Source organism: Pinus tabuliformis, chromosome 8 (assembly GCF_031772625.1).
Source record: "Pinus tabuliformis cultivar Carrire ecotype Pingquan chromosome 8, CPIR1, whole genome shotgun sequence".
NCBI lineage: Eukaryota > Viridiplantae > Streptophyta > Pinopsida > Pinales > Pinaceae > Pinus > Pinus tabuliformis.
Genome location: NC_142294.1, coordinates 1,939,008,659 through 1,939,018,093, shown reverse-complemented (window position 1 = coordinate 1,939,018,093; position 9,435 = coordinate 1,939,008,659).

Here is a 9,435-nt window from a genome sequence, read left to right as displayed (position 1 = left end):
GAGGATAATATGTTCATTGAAAATCCACTTGATCTTTTATCCGTCTTTTCCGAAAACACAAGGGATGAGTTTGTTCACTTTTCATCGACCCCTCTATTTGATTCATCTGATCGTGAGGATGTCGATGAAATCATTGATTTTTCTGATCGTGGCTGTCGTGATCCATTCACTTCCATATTTGATCAAGATCATGACTCTATCGCAGTTGATCTTTCGAAGCCACCGGTTTATGATGATCTACCTAATGATGAAGTTGAAACACCAAGACTGTCGAGGCACTTCAACCCTAGCTAATGGTTATGTCAGGTCCTCGTTCTTTTGCCGTTAGTATCACTTCTGATTAGGGAACTGTTCAATCACCTAAGGCTCCTCATCGCTCATCTAAATGCATTGAAGATCCATATCACACACATATCATACTTTCTCCACTCAAACTACACGATCTTATCGCTCATGCATTGGAGGAATGTTACATTGCAAGCACACGTGCACAATGCAAGTTATCTTTGTTTTTTTCGTTTTCTTGAATGTCACAGTCAAGAGTGTGTTTATGCTTCAAAGTTGCACGCAGTTTCACACAACTTCATGATAAATCCATAGATTGCTCGCCATGCACTTGCACTCACTTATGTCTCGTGGGCACTTTGAAACATGAAGTGTGTTGTCTTCATTGTTATATCTTTCTTGCTCGCTAGTTCGCACAACTGGGTTGCTCACGGACCAAGCCTTCACCAACATGGGTCAACCAATGCATCGGTGGCTGCATTGGAAATATCACTTCACGTGATTAAGCCCATGCACTGATAGTTTAGGAGTAGGAGTAGTGTTTGCTTTCAGCCAGTTTTCTTGCATGCTTCTTTTATTACTTGCCTTGTTTATTTGTTTGTTTGCTTGCTTGTTTTCTTACTAGTTTTTCTTTTGCTTTCACTTCTGCTCTTGCTTTGTTTTGTTGTTTGTTAGTTTGCTCATTTCGTTCGTAGGTTAGTTTCGCATGAAACCATGCGTGACTCTTGAAACAAGCTAGGTAAAGTACAATATGGATTGTACAACTATCACTACTTGGTTATTTGTCATCTTGGCTCTGCATGAAGAACTTGTTACTTTTAGTCCATGATACGTCGAAGGAAAACACGTACTCTTTGAAGTGAACCTTGGTGAAAACACAACGCTTGCGTGCTAACTAGTGTCACCTACTCTAGTCGGTTGTTTTTGGGTTAGTCAAGTAGAGTAAGGTGAGGGGGAAAACCTTAACAGGCACATCAGAGATATAATAATCTACTTCTCTACTGGAACAACCTCTTCTTCTCTCAATAAGTTGGGATCCCTCTTCCACTTATGAAATGAATAAGTGTTATGCACACTTGAAAAAAATGAAAAAATGAAAAATTAAAAGTCAAAAAATTCAAAATAAAAAATGAATAAGGCGAAAGAGGAGAAAGGCTTCTTGCACAGAGAGGTGATGCAAACAACTCCACCGAGGTACTAACTAGGCTCGCTGGTAGCGAAGACATGCTTGTGTTCCTATTTGACTCCGTCAGGGTACATTCCAGGCCTGTTGGCAGCGGAGCAACACCAGAGATGAAACTAAGACTCTAATGACTATACTGCTTGTGCACCAATATACCCCTCAACCCCAATCGAAACAACTGTGTTTCCTTGGCTTGGAATGTGTGTCAATCGACCAAGAGCTTAACAGATGCTACATCTTACAATCAAGCTAGTGTGAAACCAAGATGAGTTGAGAACTGAACAATACTTCCGAAGGTGTTAGACTTGTTTTTCATAAACAAGGTCCATTCAGAGAGCTGGAGTTCTAGGAGTGTGTCGCCAAGTGTTGTAGTGGCTACAACCACCCTCCAAATTTTTGTCTTAGCTTCGTTTTAGAGCCTCCCTACCAACTTTTCACAACACCTTGTATTTCTTCATCAAGTACACAAGCTTCAATGTTTTTCTTGCATAAAGACAACCTGTCGATCAAAGCTTGATGCATTCCACTCACAGGTTGATCACCCAGACTTAATCCAGCTGCAGGCTGAGTAGCTTCCCCAAGAAATTGCGCATTTCTGGAGGGAAACCAACCTTCCCTCCAGAAATTGTGCAATCATGTCTGGTAGCCTGCTGGGCTCCGGAATTGTGTAATTTTGCCAGTAACACTCATAGTGGAAATTTGTGCAATTTTCCTCAGTAGGGCTACTTAGCCCAAAATTTGCGTAAATTTGGGCAACAATCAACCGCTCTTCCCAGAAATTGTGCAAATATCTTGTGCAGCCATCCCAGCTGCCAGCCAAAAATGCGCATTTCCTTCCAGCAGTTGAGCAGCTTCATGCATGAGCAGTTGGGTTGACCAGTTCCACCTGGGACCAAGGAAACTTGACTTGCATGCATGGATTTCTTTTTCCCAAAATAGAAAAAGGCAACATGCAAAAGGCATCCCATGATTCAGGGAGCTATTTTTAGTAGCTGGAGGTTACATGCAAAGTTGTTTTAGAAACTTTCCTCCAAGTGTTGTTTTTTCCTAGATTTGTGGCATGCGCGTCACGAGATCAAAACCTATTTATTTGATGCATCAGAGCTCATTCTTTCACTTCAATCTTGGAGCTCTGACACCCTATAGCACATACAGGACTCTTCGACACATCCGGGTCAATTATTCATGGGTAAGTGGCTTCAACTTGTCTTTTTCAACATTTCTGTCGCTTTTTTTGTTTTCGCTTATGTGAGTGCTATTTGCTTGATTTATTTGAACGCTTGTTGTCATTTACATGTATACTAGCTTGTCCTAGAACTGTTTAGATTTCGTTGCTATCTCACTACTATCGCATGCATGAAACTGTTTTGCATGAACAGTCGTTGATTCGGCGATACGCTTCACCCACATGCATGTTCATTTGTTTACTGAATCTTTCATTCATGTTTGCATGCACTGTCAATCACTTCTGCTTTTAATTAGTGTCGCCATGCATTCACTATCATATTTGCTTTCAGTTGCCCGTTGGTGAGTATGGCCAGAACTTTGCCTTCACTAAGACAACATTGCGCAATTTGGGGAATGAAGGCTTTGTCTTCCTCTCTGGAAATGTGCATTTCTGCCCAAAACTGTCCTCCAAGACTGTTTTGCGCATTTCTGAGGGACACTGACTGCTGGCCCAAAAGATTCCGCATTGCAGTCCCTGAGGCTGCAGTCACTCCCAGCTGGAATTGCACATTGTGCAATCCTAGCAGCTAGCAGCCAGTCTGGATTGCACATTTCGAAAATCCAGCAACTAGTCTGGATTGCGCATTGCGCAAATCCAACAGCCAGTCTTGCCTCCCATACAACCCCGACTGCCTTTTGTGCAGTTCTGGCAGCCAGTCACCCAGCCTCCCAGAAGAAATTTTGGAATCTTGCCTATTAGTTCCCCAGGTATGTGTTGTGTCATTCCCCGAATTTTCTTTGGTTTTTGATGACAGATTTCTTGCCATGCATGTTGCCTGTCTCCAAATATTTCAGGTGTTCATCCGTCTCTTAGCAGTACAAGATCAATGGCTTCCAAGAGAGCGGGATCACAAGACACTGACGGGAAGGCAACTAGAGCAGCAGTTGAGCAAGTGTCCTCTGGTCTACCGATCTATGAAGACACAAAGTTGTTTCTAGACAATGAAATCAAGTTGAAGTGGCAAGAGGTCAATGAAGCATTTGTAGACACTTTTGAGGAAGACCTTGAAGACCGTCAAGTGTATGTGAACATTCACAAGTCTGGCTTGTACCGGATTGCATGCAAATACCCCGCGTTCTCGTGCGCGGACACGATACATTAGATCGTCTCTCACACTGATCCAAAGATGATGACCTTGAGCAGTGTCAGTGGGATGAAGCTTGCAACCTTCTGGGCACGAGATTATGATGAGATGTATCAAATGTCAGAGCCTGTGACTATCATGAAGACTCCATTCTTCTTACCCAACAACAATGCTAACTCCAAAGACATTCTGAAGAATTGGGTAGAGAAGCCGGCTCGATTCAGGTTGATACCCAACCAGATCTACAAGACGAAGATATTGGGGAAGGCGTATCAATACTTGGTCATATTTGCATGTTGACTGTATGGCCAAGAAAACACGGAAACCTTCCCACAAAGTTGGGCTATCGCACTGGACCTGTTAGCTCTACTACAAACTTCAGTAGTTGGGGGATAAAATGACAACTTGGTCGTGTTGTTGATGGTTAAAGAAAGCTTGCGGCGGTCTTCTCTTCCCTCCTCCTTCAGTTTCCTCACACCCTCTTAACCCCCGCTGTCTCTATTTTTCCTTTGAAAATCTCTTCATTTCCCGCTTTCCCGTCTCCTACAAAACTCTGCGTAAACCTTTTTCCTTAAGCCTGGGCGCTTGACCCTTGAACCCGGGCCCACATGACCCCGCGGTTGTTTGCCCTTTGTCCTTTGTTAAATCCCCATTGTTGATCATCCTGATCCAACGGTCCCCGCCGCTGCAGCCCTGTTTTCCCACACGCTAAACCTTGTTCTTTTCCCTACCGTCAATCACACATCACTTGATCCGACGGTCTCCGCTGTTTTTACCGCATGTTAAACCTTGTGCACTTTCCTCGCTATTCGAATTTCCGTCACACGATCGGGTGGTAGTCGCAAGCCCCGCTCGCGTGACCTGTCCGCTCGTTAACACGCGGGGAAAGCGGTTTCTCGCTTGTCACGGAGGCCACGCGTAGCTGTTCTATTGCATCGCGCGGGTTTATATGGAAATCGCCGCAACTCCGTGGGCGATGCGGGGAATACCGCACGCCAGCAAAACCACCCTCCCTCGCTTGTTAAACCCCGTGCTCTTTCGCCTTCCGATCACTGTTGGATCTGCCCGACTGCGATCCAAAGGCCCACGTTTCTCCATCCTTGTCATCTCCCGACTCCTCTTGTAGACTGATCTCCACCGTCGATCTGCGCAATCCGACGGCTGAGCTTCATTCCTCCGTTCAAGTCTGCCCCTGCCATACTGTCTGTACTACCCTCGACTATTCCTTAATCCTCAACAACTGTATTTAAGGAGGAAGATGGCCGAGGAAGGAAAGGACGTGCCTCGAGCAGTTAAAACATCTATAAGTCATGGAGCTTTATACATATTATACTCCACCTACTCAGAAGAGGACTGCATAACACCAGAGAATGTCAAATTCATGCGCAGACACAGTCAAATTGTAACAGAGACCCATATCAAACAGTTAATGTGGTTGGTGGTCCATTATGACCCCTCCACGCATAGCATAGCAGAGTGTTTTTGTAAACAAACTCTATATATACCCAAAACAGAGATGTAATTAGGTTGATGGATGTTATTTTGATGTAAGGTTCAACTTATGGAGACTATAACTACTGTGCTACCTGCAACGTCTAGTCTTTATTTTCAGCTAATACAAGCTTCTTTTGCTGTTAATTGCTCACTTTCCACTTCTTCTTTGTTCCAAGCTGTGCCTGTTATGCATTTGTTCATGTACTCTTGATGTTTAGCATTAGAGGGGTTGTCATCCCACCTTTGTGTTAGAATCTAGTATGTATCATTGAATGTGTATGCAGGTTTCTGTTGTTTTAACGTCAGAGAGTTGTCATCCTGTTTGTGCATTAGGAAATAGATTTACAGACCTTTCTACTGGTTGCAGCCGGCCATCACAGGGTCCTGTGCATTTGCTGGTGTGGTCAGTATTCTCCATGTTCACCTATTCCTTAAACTGTGAGTAATTGGTGGTCTAAAGCCTTGTAGTCTAGGGGTGTTCACCCATGTCTGGGGTTAAGCATAGTAGAAGTGGTTATCTGGCTTCAATATGCATCATTCCTTCCATTCATCCACCATTTTCCAACATTTTTGTTGAGTTTGTAATGTTCCCGAGCATCTCTGATATACAACCTAGGAGAGTTTTTTGGGGTGATAACAGGACCAACTGGCTAGAGAGGGAAAACCATGTAACTGGTCCGACATGCTGGCTCTGTTAGATACCTATACCAATAGGTTTCATATTTCATGATTGGCAAAGAAAGTTCCAAATATGCTCTGCTTTGGTGATGCAAAGATCCCATATTTCCAAGAGAATGCAATATGTGTACATAGCTTGATGTTAACTGAATTTGGATGGATGGTCCAACAGCCTAATCTGGATCATGCCATGTTTCAATTTTCTGTTGTAGATTAGAGAAAGAAATCTGTCCAAACAGTTCAATCTTGGCAGTTAAAGTAGTTAGGTAGAGAATTAAGGTTCCCAACTGTTCAATCTGGGGCCTTGGAAGCAATAAGGCTAGCCTTAGATAGAAAATCAAAAGAAAAAGCCAAAGGAAAAGAAAAGGCACATAAGGGTTTGCAAGTCTAAGTGCACCCTCCTTGGAGTAACAAAAAATGTTAGGCAACAGAGTGGGTAGGTAGATGGGGTTGCAGAAGCATGATTTCCTTTATGTCACTGGCCCAACCAAAGGAAAAACATGGTGCCAGTGCAGGTCTCTTATTCAACAGTTTTTGCAGCAACTCAATGAAGCATGTCTAATTTCCAGATTGTCCCCCATCACATTCATTGCTAACATCCCAACACTACCTATGTTCATGAAAGAAATCAAACTCTTCTGTTGATTCTTGTTTCTTTAAGAGCCACATTTCTTGTATAAATTTCTTTTCATTTTGATCTACTTCCTAAACTAAGTTGATTTCATATAAACTTAGTGGTTTTCCCCCTTATCCACCTCCTCCACTCATGTTAACTCCTAACTTCTTATTATCTAAATCCCCTATGTTCCCCTTTTCCCCTACTATTATAAACACTATGGTGTATAAACCCCAAGCAATCTATAAATATTCCCTCCCCCCTGGCATTATAGCCATATGTCCAAAGTCAGGGATTAAATTGACATCTGGTCAGTTTAACAACCTAAGCCCTACCCCTTTTTTCCCTTCAGAAACCTTTGAAACCATTTACCCACTTCATTTTCAAAAAGACCTTGTAAAAAACCCACTATTACCCCTAACCCGCGTTATTTGCAAAATGCACCAAACTACCCATTCTTCCGCTTTACCCAAAGTTTGGCACAATACGCATTTTCAAAAAAAATACATTGAAAAACCCATATAATTCGCCAAAATCCAAAGTCCCCGCCGGGCACGCATTTCAAAGAAAATATTAAAATATTCCCGCACTGCTGCCGTATTGTCCTGGCGCCTTAGCGATCCGTCGACCGTCGGATCTGGGTTTTTCCATCCGACGGCCCACATTCATATCGGGTCGGCCCCGATGACCGCACTTTACCACCCGAGAAACTGTCAGAGGGTGACGTCAGGCCTCTGCCACGCGTCACCCCCATATTTTCTCGGGCCGCCCTCTGACAATACCATGACCGTATCCAGAGCGGTCCGAGAAAAACCACTTACCGCTTGTGCTTTACCGCCATGCCCACGTCATTGCTACGTCACGCCCACGTCAGTTCGACTCGGCGCCCTGTCAGCACCCCCGCCCGCCAGCGCTCCGACATGTCTGCCACCTATGCAATCCCCATGGACCACTCACAGGCCGCCACGTCACTCGATGACGTCACCTGACCCTGATCCCACCTGATGACGTCATGCTGACGTCATCCAAAAAAAGCGCCAATAACCCAAAAAGTCCATATTTTAGCCAAAATTCGTGTTTTTTGTCACTTTTGCCAAAAAGACTATTGCTCACCTCTGCATGCAAATTACGACCATCTGTCGCCAACCTGCAGAAATCGACCCGAAGACCGTTGGCGCCTTCAACCCACCTGCATTTGTAACCATTGCCGGCAATTCACCAGGTATTTATCCAAATCATTCCCTCCGCGCTTGGTTGTGTCCATAATTATCCGAAACTAAGTTAAAAAGAGTGAGGAAGCTTGTATTTACCAGCAAATCCCCGGTGGCCAGCCTTCATTTTCAATTGTTGAGTCGAAATTCACTTGCAGAGCCTCGTTTAGCCAAGTTTTCACAAAACCTACAATCAGTCCGTGCATTCGTGAACTTAAAACCTGAGCTGCGCAAATTCACCAGGAAAACAGTGGTACTAGTCCCTGCATATGCTCAATTAACTCTCTTTGGAGCACTTTAAACTATTCTCACCACAGTTTGCCCCATTTTTCCTTGCAATTTGCCTCACTGTTGCAAAAGTACCCCTCTGTGTTGTTCTGCCCACTGAAACCAGTTCTAGTACAAGTCATAGTACTACTTAACCATGGAAACACCAGTAGCCCTGAATATTCAACCTCTGAATGCCCCACACAAAGAGCTAGAGTGGAAGGCCCTGGGTGATAGAGATTACCAGATGATAGACTCATTTGCCATGAGTTCCAAATTTAACATTCACCTGCAAAATGAGTTAAAGGCCCAATACCTCAGTGGAGCTGATATTTTAGGAATTTGGGATTCCAATTTGCCCATTTACAATCTCCCTCAAGTCAATGTCCTCCCAGACTTGATAAATCAATGCCGTTCCAGCTATGATCCATGTTAAAGAGCTGTCCTTAGCCCCTCAGGCTCAGTATTGTTCCATATCACCCCTGACGCCATAAATGAGATGCTGCACTTTCACATTGCAAAGCCACTGACTTCTCTCTCCATCAATGACTTGCTAAAGAAAGGGGGCAAGTTGTCCAGTGCTCAAATCATCAAAATTAATCAGCTGTTCGTTCAACCAAGCTCTGACGCTGTGAGAACCCCTCCTATAGGATATCAATATCTCAATGAGCTGGGCAAAATGCTTGTGGATTTGATCAGTTACATCCTGGGTTATGGGTCACATGAGGATGTTGATGAAACCATTATGGCCATGCTGTCCATATTCTCCCCTGGAATGCCTCCTGCTGTGCACTATGATTTTGCTACATACATTGCCAATAAGATTCATGAACAATTGATGAATCTAGAAAGGGAAAAGGTGTTTAAATACACTAGGTACATCTATCACTTGTTCTTATTTTATCAGCCCAATGCTTTCCCTATTCCTCTCAAGAAGCTAAATGCCCAGGGAAACCCAAGGTCTGTGGTGTTTTAGTCTTCAGTCTTTCATCATATAACTTTTTCACCATACACCTACTATGAATTCATAGACCTTTTTATCCATCCAGCTATGACCTTGTTATTGGGTGTCCCTCCTCCCAGATTGACAGATGAGATGCAAAGGATACTTCATCTCTCAAAGGCCTACAGCATTGGTGATTGGTACTTTTACCAACACCATACAGTAATCAGAATATATGGCTGTGAGTTGAACCCTTATAGGCTGCCAAGATATGTCCCTATGAGACTTTTTGCCTTAGAATATTTTAGGCAGTTTGGAAATGCAGACTTTGTCCACTTCCACAGTAAAAACAAGAAGGTGCAACTAAAAGTAAGGAACCAGCTAGGCCCTTTTCTATACAACAAAAGGGAGGAGGGATGGAAGGAAGCAGATTTGATCCTAGAGAC